Raw genomic sequence first — 13,450 nt, 5'->3', positions numbered from 1 at the left:
ATGAACAGCAAAAAGCAAAAAAACCATGGAAAGATCCATAGTATCAACAAGGATGCTCGACTTTCTCTTGTGGTCTTGCACATAAATTGCAAACAGAAAATAGTGCTTTGTCATTCTGACACAAAATTATAGATTTAAACCCACTAAAATTCGAGCCCCAGTAAATGAAACTATTTTTTCTTGTCATCCCTCAGGACCACAATGTTATTACACAGAGGAAACAGAGGAATAAGACATATTGTTTCTACAACTAATTCTCACAAAAATATTTATGTATTTTATAAAAGAGCAGATCACCTAGGGCTTCTTTTTCGCTGGATTGTGTTAAATTTAGTCGCTCTAAAAATACATTTCCCATATCCCTGCTTTGAATAGACCTAAAAAAAACCTCAGAGCAAAGCAAAACTGAAAGCCTGAATACCAGCTGCTTTGTGTTATCCTGTGGATATCTTTGTTGCCCTCACAATTACATTTACAGAAGCACACACAGAGAAATTATTTCAGCAAAGCAAATTTTTATTTTGTCTTTGTCCAAAAAGGAAAAGCTGAAGCAACAAAACAAAGCTAGGCAGTGGCTTTGAGATTGAAGCATTCCATGTAATCTTCTGTGAGGGAAGGACTGAAAGGACTCACACAGAAGAGTAAAATGCAGCAGTAATTTAATTCTTACTAAATCATTTGGAAGTATCATATGCAAAGGGCGTTTATCAGTAGAATATATGCAGTAAAACTGCACAATACTTTGGGGTTTTCCCTATAAGGTTTCATTGCCTATAAAACTATAAAAATGAACTATTAGCATCAGCTACTCCATATGCTAATTAAAACATTCAATGTTACCATAGAATAATAATAACCTTTATTAGAATAAACCAAACCAGGTTGGAAGAGACCTTCAAGATCATCGCGTCCAACCCATCAACCAATCCAACCCACCCAAACAGCTAACCCATGGCACCAAGCACCCCATCAAGTCTCCTTTTGAACACCTTCAATGATGGTGACTCCACCACCTCCCCGGGCAGCCCATTCCAATGGGCAATCACTCTTTCTGTATAGAACTTCTTCCTAACATCCAACCTGAACCTCCCCTGGTGCAGCCTGAGACTGTGTCCTCTTGTTCTGGTACTGGCTGCCTGGGAGAAGAGACCATCATCCGCCTGTCTACAACCTCCCTTCAGGTAGTTGTAGAGAGTGATAAGGTCACCCCTGAGTCTCCTCTTCCCCAGGCTAAGCAACCCCAGCTCCCTCAGTCTCTCCTCATAGGGCTTGTGTTCCAAACCCCTCACCAACTTTGTTGCTCTTCTCTGGACTCGTTCCAGCAAGTCAACCTCCTTCCTAAACTGAGGAGCCCAGAACTGGACACAGTACTCGAGGTGTGGCCTAACCAGTGCAGTGTACAGGGGCAGAATGACCTCCCTGCTCCTGCTGGCCACACTGTTCCTGATGCAGGCCAGGATGCCATTGGCCCTCTTGGCTGCCTGGGCACACTGCAGGCTCATGTTCAGCCTACCATCGACCAGTACCCCCAGGTCCCTCTCTGCCTGGCTGCTCTCCAGCCACTCTCACCCCAGCTAAGGCACACTCCTTCTCAGATGCTTACACCAGACTTTTCGATATGTTCATCACCACGTTAAAACACACACCTTGAATTTGCTTCCGGACAAGTAATTTACTGTGCAAATGCAACCATTTCATTTCTTAGAAACCATAGAGGAACCATAATGAAAACACCTAGTATTTAAAAGATAGAGAGGTTTTTAGTTCAGATCTAGAAATAATAATAACAAATTGTTCCTCAATTCTTATTGACAACATCTGCTTCCATACCTTGAAGATCATAGAATTGTAGAATTGTTAGGGTTGGAAGGGACCTCGAAGATCATCTAGTTCCAACCCCCTTGCCATGGGCAGGGACATCTCACACTAGAGCAGGTTGCTCAGAGACACATCCAGCCTGGCCTTATAAACCACCTCCAGGGATGAGGCTTTCACTACCTCCCTGAGCAACCTGTTCCAGTGTCTCACCACCCTCATGGTGAAGAACTTCTTAACATCCAATCTGAATCTACCCATTTCTATTTTTATTTCTGGATGTATCTCATTGGGTCCCATGGACTTGAACACTTTCAGGTTCTTCAGATGGTCCCAAACCTGATCATCATTCACAGTGGGCAGTTCCTTCTTCCAGTCCCTGCCATTATCCTCTGTTATTGCAGGAGTGCTGCTGGAGCCCTCACCAGTGAAAACTGAGGTAAAGAAGTCATTGAGAACCTCAGCCTTCTCCATGTCACTTGTCACCAGTTCACCTACAGAAATTTTTACTGTAGTCTTGTACTGTGCATTCAGGATTAGAGATAAATTGTGTCCATCAAGTGTTCAGTGTAGCCATAACTCTACATACCCTAATAATAAAGTGCACCAGAGTTTTAGATCAAGCTGAGTTCATTTTCAGTTTAGTTTTGAGTTTACCTTAGTTGCAGTTTTACCACCCCTTGAAGCTCTTCAGCTCATGAACCTACAGATCTCATCCTTCACATAATTCTCACTTTTGGGACTAATGAATTGGCTGTCCTGCCAGTTGACAAGTCCCCTAACTGAGATCAGTATGAGTTAACTGAAAGATTTGTTCCCATTCCTTGAGATGACAGAGGACTTGTTTTATACTACATCTTAAGTTCTGGCCACAGCACTGTAACACTGCAGGAAAACAAACAAAGGAATAAAACCCCAACAGGTAGCTCTTATTATGATGAATACAATCCAAGAAAAAAATTCACCTGCTTTTATTTAGATTTATGGCTTTCTCTTGTGACCCTTAGTTCCAGCCAAGTACTTTGCATAAAGACAAGGACTCACACTTGTCTGGTAACAAACACAGCTATTGCAAACTCAACCAACCTTAACCTAAGCACACCTGTAAATGTCCTTGTTAGCATTAGCAGATTTGTGTCCTGTGTAGAACAGAATCAGATCAGACAATCAACCATACAACCATAGTTCTCCAGTCATGGAAATGCACGGTTGCCATACTGGTGTAGCCTTTTTCTTTGTCTCTTACTTGGAAGGGAACCATTCAACCTTTGTCCATCCTGTCTTTCCTTTCCCAGCTGTGGTAATAGTTCTCCTGTCACTCCTGCACTTTGGGAGCAAAGTTGAGAGGAATTACTCCACACATGTTTGATCAATGAACATGAAAAATAGATTTTTAAATATTTTTTTTTCTTTTTACCAGACTGGCTATTTTATAACAGCTAGTGACAACCTGCAAAAAGCACAGATCCAGCTGCCCATCTCACCAGCTATCTTGTCCTTAGGGCTATTCATTAGTTGAAAAACAGCATGTGAGTGCTGGTGAATTCCTATAGCTCACATTCCCCAATACAATGAAAGCAGATGAATTTACAACTTTGTCAAAGTGATCTGTTTCAATGGGATGAATATAAATGTTATACTCAAAAGTGAATTGCAGTCTACCAGTCATGACAATGGGATTTTAGTGAATATTGAAGTACTGTGTCCAGTTCTGGGCCCCTCAGTTTAAGAAGGACATCGAGACACTTGAACGTGTCCAGAGAAGGGCAACAAGGCTGGGGAGAGGCCTTGAACACAGCCCTGTGAGGAGAGGCTGAGGGAGCTGGGATTGTTTAGCCTGGAGAAGAGGAGGCTCAGGGGTGACCTCATTGCCCTCTACAACTACCTGAAAGGTGGTTGTAGCCAGGAAGGGGTTGGTCTCTTCTCCCAGGCAACCAGCATCAGAACAAGGGGACACAGTCTCAAGCTGCGCCAAGGGAGGTTTAGACTTGAGGTGAGGAGGAAGTTCTTCACCGAGCGAGTCATTCGGCATTGGAACGGGTTGCCCAGGGAGGTGGTTGAGTCATCGACCCTGGAGGCGTTCAAGGGGAGATTGGACGTGGCACTTGGTGCCATGGTCTAGTCATGGGGTCTGTGTTGATAGATTGGACTTGATGATCCTCGAGGTCCTTTCCAACCTAAGTTATACTGTGATACTGTGATACTGTGATTGAAGATGGGTACAATAAAGCACAAGAATGATGGGAAAAATCATATAGTTGATTTACTGAACAAGTAGCTTGCAGCGGCATGAAGGAGACATAATTAAAGACTGTCATGGATTGAGTTGAACCTGCTGCTGTTATTCATACCATGCTGCAGTCATGCCAGCTTCAAAAAGTGGAAGTGCTAATTGGAGCAAAGTATCACGGGGCTTGAGGTTCAGATTGCAACATGGGAGGCTTCCTGTTCCGCTTGCTGCTTTGGGGTTCCAGCTTCTTGGGTGTGGTCTTCTTTGTCAGCAGATATGGAGATGGAAAGAGTGGGAGTCAGGTAGCTGCTGGGTTTGATTTTCTGTTTTATGCTGTTCCCCCCTATCCATCATGTATTTCACTGCATTTCCTCTGCAAATAGGCTAAGCTAAGGTAATCATGCATCATATCTCTAGATTAATTATTATATAATTAATTATATAATAATTAATTATATAATAATTAATAATCTCTAGATTAGATTATTGGCTAAGGTAATTACACATTGTTCTTATGACATCTCATGTTATATGAAACTCTTATCCCTTTATCTCAGCCCTGAGTTTTGTGTGTCACCCTTCCCCTCACTCTTGTGTTGGGGGGGCAGGCAGGTTAGCCCTTGTGCTAAACCATTAGAGAGACCCTCAGAGGAACACCTTTTATGGACACATGTTCTATGGTACACATACACCTTCCCAGAGAAACAACACAGCCTAGAAAAAATAAATGTGGAGACCACCAATATAGTCAAACATTCAAACATTTTTGAATAATGTTTGCTTCTTACTGTCAAAATGTTTACAATCACGTATCTTCTAAGCTAAAAATATTCCTGTTGCTTGAATAATGCACTTGGAGGAATGGCTGAAATCCAAACATGTAGCTTCTTTTGAAGAATTTGACCCAGCAACAGTATTTCTAGCTTCTTCAGTATGATCTGTTGGTTTGCCAGATTTAATATAGGATCCAACTCGCTGACTCCAAGTGAAACTGAAGTGGGCAGTTACTTGGTATTCAGTAGCTTGGCGTAGAGCAGAAAGTATTACATTACTCTGCCAAATAAGGGAAGCCTATAGCTCTACTTGTGTGAACAAAACTATTCCATTGCATAGCTGTCACAAGGCAATGGGATTAATTTTCCCATGGAATCAAGAAGTCTACTAAAGCAGTATAAAATGGAACTCATTCAAGATGCAGATTGTCCTGTGGTTCACTTGGTTTCCTGATGGAACAGACAGCCCTGTGGCAGATCAAAGTCTGCCTGCACATACACTGCACATCCTCCTATTTATTTAGCTATGGGAAATGATTTACCTGTGGGCAAATTTTCAATGTATTTTAAAGGGCAGATCTGGCATTGTGTGATGGGAATACTCAACACTGAGGCCAGTAGCAGTTTCCTAGTAGGACTGAAAGAGCAGTACACAAGTTAATCAACATCCTTGGCATCTGAAAGTTTTACCTTTAAAAAGTATAAATTACTAGTGACAAGCTGTCATAGCTTGAGGATTAGCACAAAGAAAAATGGGAGGTAAATGTCTCTGCACATCTCCTGAAGTCGAAGAGAGCTGATATCACTCCACATCCAATGTTTATGTTGCCTTTGAGTCCATCCTGTCCTCAACAGCAAAAACATTCCAGAGTAGATAGAAGAGTAGTTTTGGTATTATTGTCCTGATACACACACATTTCTAAGTACATAGGGTGAGAGTACCACAGAATAAAAGAACAGCTGAGGCTGGGCCCTTCCAGCCTCTTGAGATCATCTAGTCAAACCACTGCCAAGCAAGGTCAGCCTAGGAGGTGTTTTGTCATGTTTTGGAGGGCTTACGTGTGGTTTTTTGAGTAAGAAATGCAAGACACTTTCATGAGAAAATATTAAATACTTGAGTGCAGAGTCTTCTAGGAGAGTGTTGGAGGACTGTGACTAGAAGAGAGGACAAAAGCTGACAAAGTTTTATCTGTATTATCTACCAAAGAATTACTCACAATGAGTGATTTAATCCAACACCAAAACAATCCTGGATTTTGCATAGGAGGGAACTTTCTTTTTTCCTTTAAGAGAAGTCCTAGAATGAACTGGTATCTGTGAAGTAAACAACAAGGGCTTCAAAATACAGAAGTGACACCAGGAGCTATGTGATTTTACCACACAGACTCACAGAGATGTGCTAAGGGGTCTTGCTAATGCACCAGCAGCCATCTCTGTCTGCAAAAAGTGTTTCTGTCAGGCTGACTGAGCTCTGTGTAAGCTTGTTGCATCCTGAGCATTTGTTACCCTCAGTATGTGCTCACGCAAGATGCCAGGGGCCTCAGTGCCAGAACAAGTGTCTTGCTTGCTCTTCTGTCACCACAGCTTTGCCTTCACACTCCTGACTGAAATAGCTGTGCTGGCAGAATCCAGGGTAGGTCTGTGCTTAGTTTCTGAAAACAAAGGAAAAGCACTTAAGGGAAGAGAATGTTTGAATAAATTTGTAATACACTGAAGATTGAGAGACAGGCTAACATTTAGATCTCTATTGTTGCTACAGAGCTCAACATCCAAATTCTTACTATTCTGCTCAGGTTCAAAATCCCACACCTCATCATTGTGATCACTGAGTGCCTGCTGGCGACAGCTGAGATTTTCAAAAGACTGTAAGAGAGGTTTAATTTCAGCAAGATTTGGGCACTGGATTCTCCCATGGTACCTTGATAATCCTAGTACATAAAATAAGAAGGGTTTGTCTGGAAATTGTTTTAGGAAGAAGTAGCTAAGTTTCAAATACCAGAAATCAGTCCATGGCACCAAGAAATTAGTTGCATAATGTTAAACCCCTTTCTAAGTTTAGTGGCTGCATCTACAAAGCCAAAAACATACAGGGCAAACTGGTCTTAAGAAAACCAAAATCCATTTAGTTTTAGTGTAAGATTGTGTTAGACAGGAATAGAATAGAATAGAATAGAATAGAATAGAATAGAATAGAATAGAATAGAATAGAATAGAATAGAATAGAATAGAATAGAATAGGTTGGAAGAGACCTTCAAGATCATTGTGTCCAACCCATCTAATCCACTAACCCATGGCACCAAGCACCCTATCAAGTCTCCTCCTGAACACCTCCTGTGATGGTGACCCCACCACCTCCTCAGCCAGCCCATTCCAATGGGCAATCACTCTCTTTGTGTAAAACTTCCTCCTAACCTCCAGCCTAAACCTCTCCTGGCGCAGCCTGAGACTGTGTCCTCTTGTTCTGGGCACTTTTAGAAATGTCTCAGCAGACTGAAATATAAAATCATCTTTGCAAAATGAAATATATATATATATATTGCAGATGGCAAGGCTTTGGCTAAAGAAGACCTAGTTATAGCAAAGGAGAAAAGCAGCATATGTTCCAGATACAAACTATATATAGACTAGATACTCTTATGGGATACTTCAGCATACAGAAGAGCAGCAATGGAAAAGGCCAGAATAAATGTGCAGTTATCTTATTCAGTCCTGTCAGGTTCTTATATGCATCTAGTTGTATCACAGGGTGTTTTTTTCACTCATCATATGCTTTAAAATCTAATATTTGATTCAAAATAAAACTAATTTGCATTGGTGCAGTGACTTAACTCACTGGTATATTATTAATGTGTAAGCAGGTGTACCAGCAACTGCAAATAAATGCTTGCTGATGGGATCCCAGCAGGGTTTCTGATGAGTTTTCATATATTTTATTTTGAACCTTACCCAGGAAATTGTGCAAAAATCTTTGCTTTTAGGGTTGTTTTTTTTTTTTGCCTGAAACATTATTTAGCTACACCTGGCCAAATTCATGGCAATTATCCTAACTATTCATAGAGGACATACCGAAAATCCCATCAGCCTCTTTAAATCATTGTCTCAAAGCCCACATATGAACAGTGAAAAAAAAAAATCCCCCTCAGATTAATATGCACAATGAGACTTCTGATATAAAAGCTGTATAACCTACATAGAGACAGATAAAATGAAAGCTTTAAGGTGGAATCTAGGTGATGCATCACTGGAATATTCTGAGAATATTTTACAGTAAAACATGCCATTCAAAGCAAAAGTATTTATCATTGCTATAGTTTGGGCAACATATTTGATCGTGCCATCAGACTTGATGCTAATTTTAGCTATTTGGGATGAAATCTTCTTCAATTATTTTGCTATTTGAGGGCTTAATGGCTTATCTGAATCAATTCAGAATACCCAAGAAGTGCTGCAATGGGCACTGCATGTCCCACATTCTACAGTCTCTTATGAAAGAATATTTAGGTCAATCTTTCTTACCTACAGTAAAGAGCAGGAAAAAAAGTTTTCAGTAAAAGGCTGAAGAATAGCTATTGATGCTTTTATATATCTCCACGAGAGCAACTACCAAAAGCACATGCAAAATCCACATCTAATATTATAGAAAGATTTGCAAGTCACCTTCAGATATTATAAGGGTGATTATCTGAAAGCCAACAGACAAGATTAAAGTAAATGTTTCTCTGTCCTACACTAGCAAGTGAGGATTTGCCAAAGAATGAGAACTAAAATGAGCTTTCTTCTTGATTGCCTTGTACTGTTTTAAGTGACAATGATGATAATTTACAGGCAGTGTAGAAAAGTTGATAAAGTACCTGAAAGCTACTGTCAAATGTTCTACAATGGAACTGCACCATTCTTTACAAAGCATACTGACCTACTTTTCTTTTTCCTAACCCTGATCAAAAATCTATATACTCAAGGCAGTAAAGCTAAATGTACCTTTCTGCTTGGTACCAAAGCACAGCACAGATTTTGCACACCTGAGATGCATATATCACTGGACAGAATTCCTCTTGCATCAGGAAGCAGCTGACCCAGCCATAGTGCCGTCATAGCGTGACACCTGCCAGTAACTGGAGGAACCAGAATCTTGGTACGATTCATAAGGGCACCATTTTGGGTTCCATTTAATTCAGTGTTCCAGATTATGCAAAAAAACATAAAGCATCCACTCTGCAAAAAGCCTCTGCTTTACATCTCAGCTTTCAGTGCTCACTCAGTTTTCAGTATCGTGGAAAGACTTTCAGATCTATCTTGTCCTGCTGAGAAACTGCAATTTGGAAGGACATTCCAACTACATCAGAGCAGAGATAAGGGTAATAACACAGATGTCAGTAGGCTTCTGAATATCATTTTCAGATGCTTTTCAGCTGTGGAAACATGCATGCATGGCCAAGGGAAGAGAGAGAGTATAGTGCAGTCGCTTGAGTATCCACATACAGACCTAACTTAAAAATTTCTATGTTGAATGCTTTCCTATGCACATGAAAAAAGGTCACAATTTACTTTGAAATTGTATATCTCTTGCATCACTCTATTTTGTTGGATAGCTTATCATCAACTTGCCATGCTTAGTAAGCAAAAAGGCATCATGTGAAACAGTGTATACAGCACAGCGTGTATCTGGGAAGCCATTATTTGGGCAGGTTCAGTAATGCCCAGGAAAATGATACCTCCCTTGCTAGAGTTTGGATTGTTTTGTTTGGCATGGGTTGTTTTTTTTTTTTTGTTTGGTTTGGTTTGGTTTTGTTTTGCATCAGAGTGCTATTACTCATTTGGGCCATACTAGAGTAGTTGTACTTTTATAGGTGCTTTGGAAAGGTTTCTTCTGGGAGTCATCTGTCACCACCCTGCTTCACAGCAGTCCCTTCTCTGTAAAAAGTCACTGCTTCTGTTTCTCAGCTTCTGCTGAACTCAGCACTCAGATATGCACCAAATGTGCTGACTTCTGCAGAGGCAGAGATCCCATTTTCTACCAAAATACTAGGCTCGTGGTGCCTGCTGTCTTGGCTCTGCAGGAAGTTAGTTCCCAGCTCTGTGATCCCACTTGCCTGCAAGCACAGCAGGACTGGGAGCTGCTTCCTCTTCTGCAGGCATAGTTTCTGTCTATTTAAAGATCTGTGATTCACAAATCATGAGAACTCCAAACTTAGCAAATCAAATTTTAGAAAAGCAGGAGTGCTACCTCTTCTCCCCACTTGACCTCAGATCTCAAGAGAAGCCTGAGCAAAGGCATGAACTCACTAGCTCTCCAGAAGACAGGTGCAGATTGGGAAAACTGATTTAGAACAAAAATAGGTATTTTAATTTTATTTCTTTTAAATTTATTCAGGAAATAACTGAGAAAGCAAGATGCAAGATACATAGATCATTGCAGAAGAAACACTCAGGCAACCAGCACCAGAACAAGAGGGGACAGTCTCAAGCTGCACCAGGGGAAGTTTAGGCTCAAGGTGAGGAGAAAGTTCTTCACCAAGAGACTCATTCGTCATTGGAATGTGCTGCCTGGGGAGGTGGTGGAGTCACCATCCCTGGAGGTGTTCAAGAGGGGACTGGATGTGGTCTAGTCATGAGATCTGTGGTGGCAGGTTGGACTCGATGATCCTTGAGGTCTCTTCCAACCTCAGCGATACTGTGATACTGTGACACTGTGATACTGTGATACTGTGACACTGTGATACTGTGATATAGGCAGTATTTTAACCAAGTCAACCCGGAGAAGACATGATTGTTACCTTGAGAAAAATGCTTTACCTCCCTTACTGAGATCTGCATGATAGACTGACTGTCAGAGCTATTAACTGATTCTTTCTATTTCTGATCTCACTAGGGCCAGTAAAGCCTTCCTAATGGTTTCTAATTCTTCACCACGACATCCATGGCGTTCACCTCGGAGATGTCTAAATGCATTCCATGCAGAATGGCAATGGTACGTAAAACACAACATGACAAGAATGCTTAGAACTGTCCGAAGCTGCACTGTGGAAACCAACCTTATTTGTGCTAGCCATCCAATATGGGATTTGCATGCTTTGGTTTTCTACAGGCATGCTGAGAAACTCAGCTTTGCAAGGGTTTAGACATTGCAGGCGGGCTGGCCTTGTATCCCTTGTGACTCTGCTATGAACAGAGAACGAAACACAAACAAAAATAATCTATACAGGAAGAACAAGCATGCTGACAGAGATTGTCTGACGTTAGAAAAGCTACAGCTACAGCTGCCTACACTTTGTTACAATGTCTGCAGTAAATCTGGGATAATGCTCACACAAGAAACAAAGAACTACCACATAGGACTCTTAAACAGGAGAAACAGATTCTGAAAGGTGTCAATTCAAGTAATTTAAGCAAAGGAAAAATAAACCAGTTCTCTGTTAGAAAGAGCTCTCAGTTATGGAAAGCAGCTGTGAGAAAACCTAGCCTTTCTTTGAAGCAGAAAAACAGGACACTTGTGTAATATAGGCAAGAAACTGCATTCACTGTCCATGTCACTGACAATACTGGACACAGGAAAGACCTCTGAGGAACTCCAGTTGTCACTGGTCTCCAACAAGGATAAGGTTTATAGAAGGGGACTTAATTAACTAGGACTTACAGAACCTGAAAAGTTGAACACAATAGGAGATGCAATAGATACCAATAAAATAGTGAATGGCATATATAGAATTATCAAGGAATTATTGCATCTTCCCACATAAGAACTAGGAAAGTTAGCAGATGTTGAATGCAAAACTCAAAACAAAGGATCCTTTCACCATTAAGCTGTGGAATTCACAAATCAGGATGATGTGAATGCTGAAAATTTAGAAGCCTCATGTAGGTTAAATTCTTGGGAGGAAAAGAAATAACCTCTGGCACAAGCAGTCTTGAAGTTTTGAAGTTTGAGAAAAACAAATGTGTGTAGTATTATTCATTGTGTTTATATTAATGGCTTAATGATATTTTTTTTCTTCCTTTTTCATCTCTCAGCTATCCACAAGAAGTTGTTGGATCTGAAAGTGAAGATGCTAAGAAAGATCAGGTAAAGATCACAAATTAAAACAATAAAGTATTTCAGAGCAAAGAATGGGGAACCTATTCATAGAATCATAGAATCAATAAGGTTGGAGAAGACCTCAAAGATCATCAAGTCCAACCTGTCCACCCAACAACTCATGACTACTAAACCATGGCTTGAAGAGCCATGTCCAATCCCTTTTTGAACACCTTCAGGGATGGTGGCTCCACTGCCTCCCCAGGCAGCACATTCCAATGGCTAACAACTCTCTCTGTGAAGAACTTTCTCCACACCTCAAGCCTAAACTTCCCCTGGCACAGCTTGAGACTGTGTCCTCTTGTTCTGGTGCTGGTTGCCTGGGAGAAGAGACCAACCCCCACTTGGCTACAACCTCCCTTCGGGTAGTTGTGGGTAGTTATATTCTCAGTTTAAAGGACAATGTGAAATGTAGGAAGGCCAGAAGGGAAGAATGATACAAATGCTCAGTTGAGACTCATAAAGAGAAAAGATGAAGGAATTGTTAATTTTTTTAAAATTTATTTTCTTTTCTTCTAGGATTGTGACACTCACAGTGCACCTTCATTACTTAAATAAGAGAGGACATTTACTCCTCTTCTTAAAAACTTCAGGCAATCTTTCCACAGAACACACAGTTTGGGTGGGTTGGATTGGTTGATGGGTTGGACACGATGATCTTGAAGGTCTCTTCCAACCTGGTTTGGTTTATTCTAAGTTTATTCTAGTAACCTCATCCTTCAGAACCACAACCACTCGAGAGAATGATCCCTGAACCTTTTAAAGGCATTGTGCTAACAAAATTGAAGTAAATATGTTCAGGAAGTTTCTGAGAAACCAAATTGAAACTTCAAGTTTTAGAGTATGCACACTCTCAACATCTGAGAAGAAGAAACAAGTAAATCTGGCTCAGTGCAGAGTAACACCAGGCTTATTCTTACTTGCAGCTACATCATTCTTTTCATCAAGCACTTTTTAAAAATAGACTTCTGTGAGACTCTCTGCATAATCACAGCACTGAAAACTCCAGCTGGGCAGCTGTGTAAAATAAGCACTTGAAGTACCCTGCGTAGGCACTGTGGGTTCGGTACATGTGGTACTTTCTCCAGTACTTTCTTAGAAAAAATAATTTTCATAGCTATCAGAGGTTTGATTCATGACAAGAAGAAGATTTAGTTTCTCTTAAATGAAATATTATTGCTTCTCCCTGTTACTTGTGACCAGTTCACCAGTTTCCTTTCTGGGGGGGCCCACACCTTTCCTAGGCTTCTTTTTATCATTGATATACCTATGGGCATTTTTACTGCTCCCCTTGATCTCCCTGGCTAGATTTAATTCTAACTGAGCTTTCCTCAAAATTATTGTATATAAAAACATCAGCAGAAATCTGTAATCAGTGCTAGAAGCATCTGCAAGAATTTATCTCTAGACAGACGTTAATGAATGAACAGTCCTTGAACCTGTCTGGGGTATCCTGACCACACTTGCAAATGAGGATGATCTACAAAGCAGAACAACATATTTAAACGGCTTTCAAATGGGCAGATAGAATTCCTTTGACAAACAAACAAGTGTTATGA

The 13,450-nt window shown here is 40.7% G+C and overlaps 1 long non-coding RNA gene across 2 annotated transcripts in view; it reads left to right on the top strand.

The window, feature by feature from the left end:
- LOC137444290 (uncharacterized) overlaps window positions 1–13,450 on the top strand; it is an 81,516-nt gene that overhangs the window by 63,306 nt on the left and 4,760 nt on the right. The window contains exons 2-4 of one of the 2 annotated variants that reach the window (XR_010988112.1): window positions 10,191–10,311; window positions 10,689–10,787; window positions 11,828–11,879. This is a non-coding gene — a long non-coding RNA (uncharacterized lncRNA). Of the gene's footprint in view, window positions 1–10,070; window positions 10,157–10,190; window positions 10,312–10,688; window positions 10,788–11,827; window positions 11,880–13,450 lie in introns of those variants that run through there. The other variant, XR_010988111.1, reaches the window with a different exon arrangement.

The sequence above is a fragment of the Melanerpes formicivorus genome, unplaced genomic scaffold, assembly GCF_026170545.1.
Source record: "Melanerpes formicivorus ecotype bairdi unplaced genomic scaffold, bMelFor1.0.p_v2 SCAF_11, whole genome shotgun sequence".
Lineage (NCBI taxonomy): Eukaryota > Metazoa > Chordata > Aves > Piciformes > Picidae > Melanerpes > Melanerpes formicivorus.
Note: the sequence above shows the minus strand (reverse complement) of the source record. Positions and strands in the feature narration are given on the sequence as shown.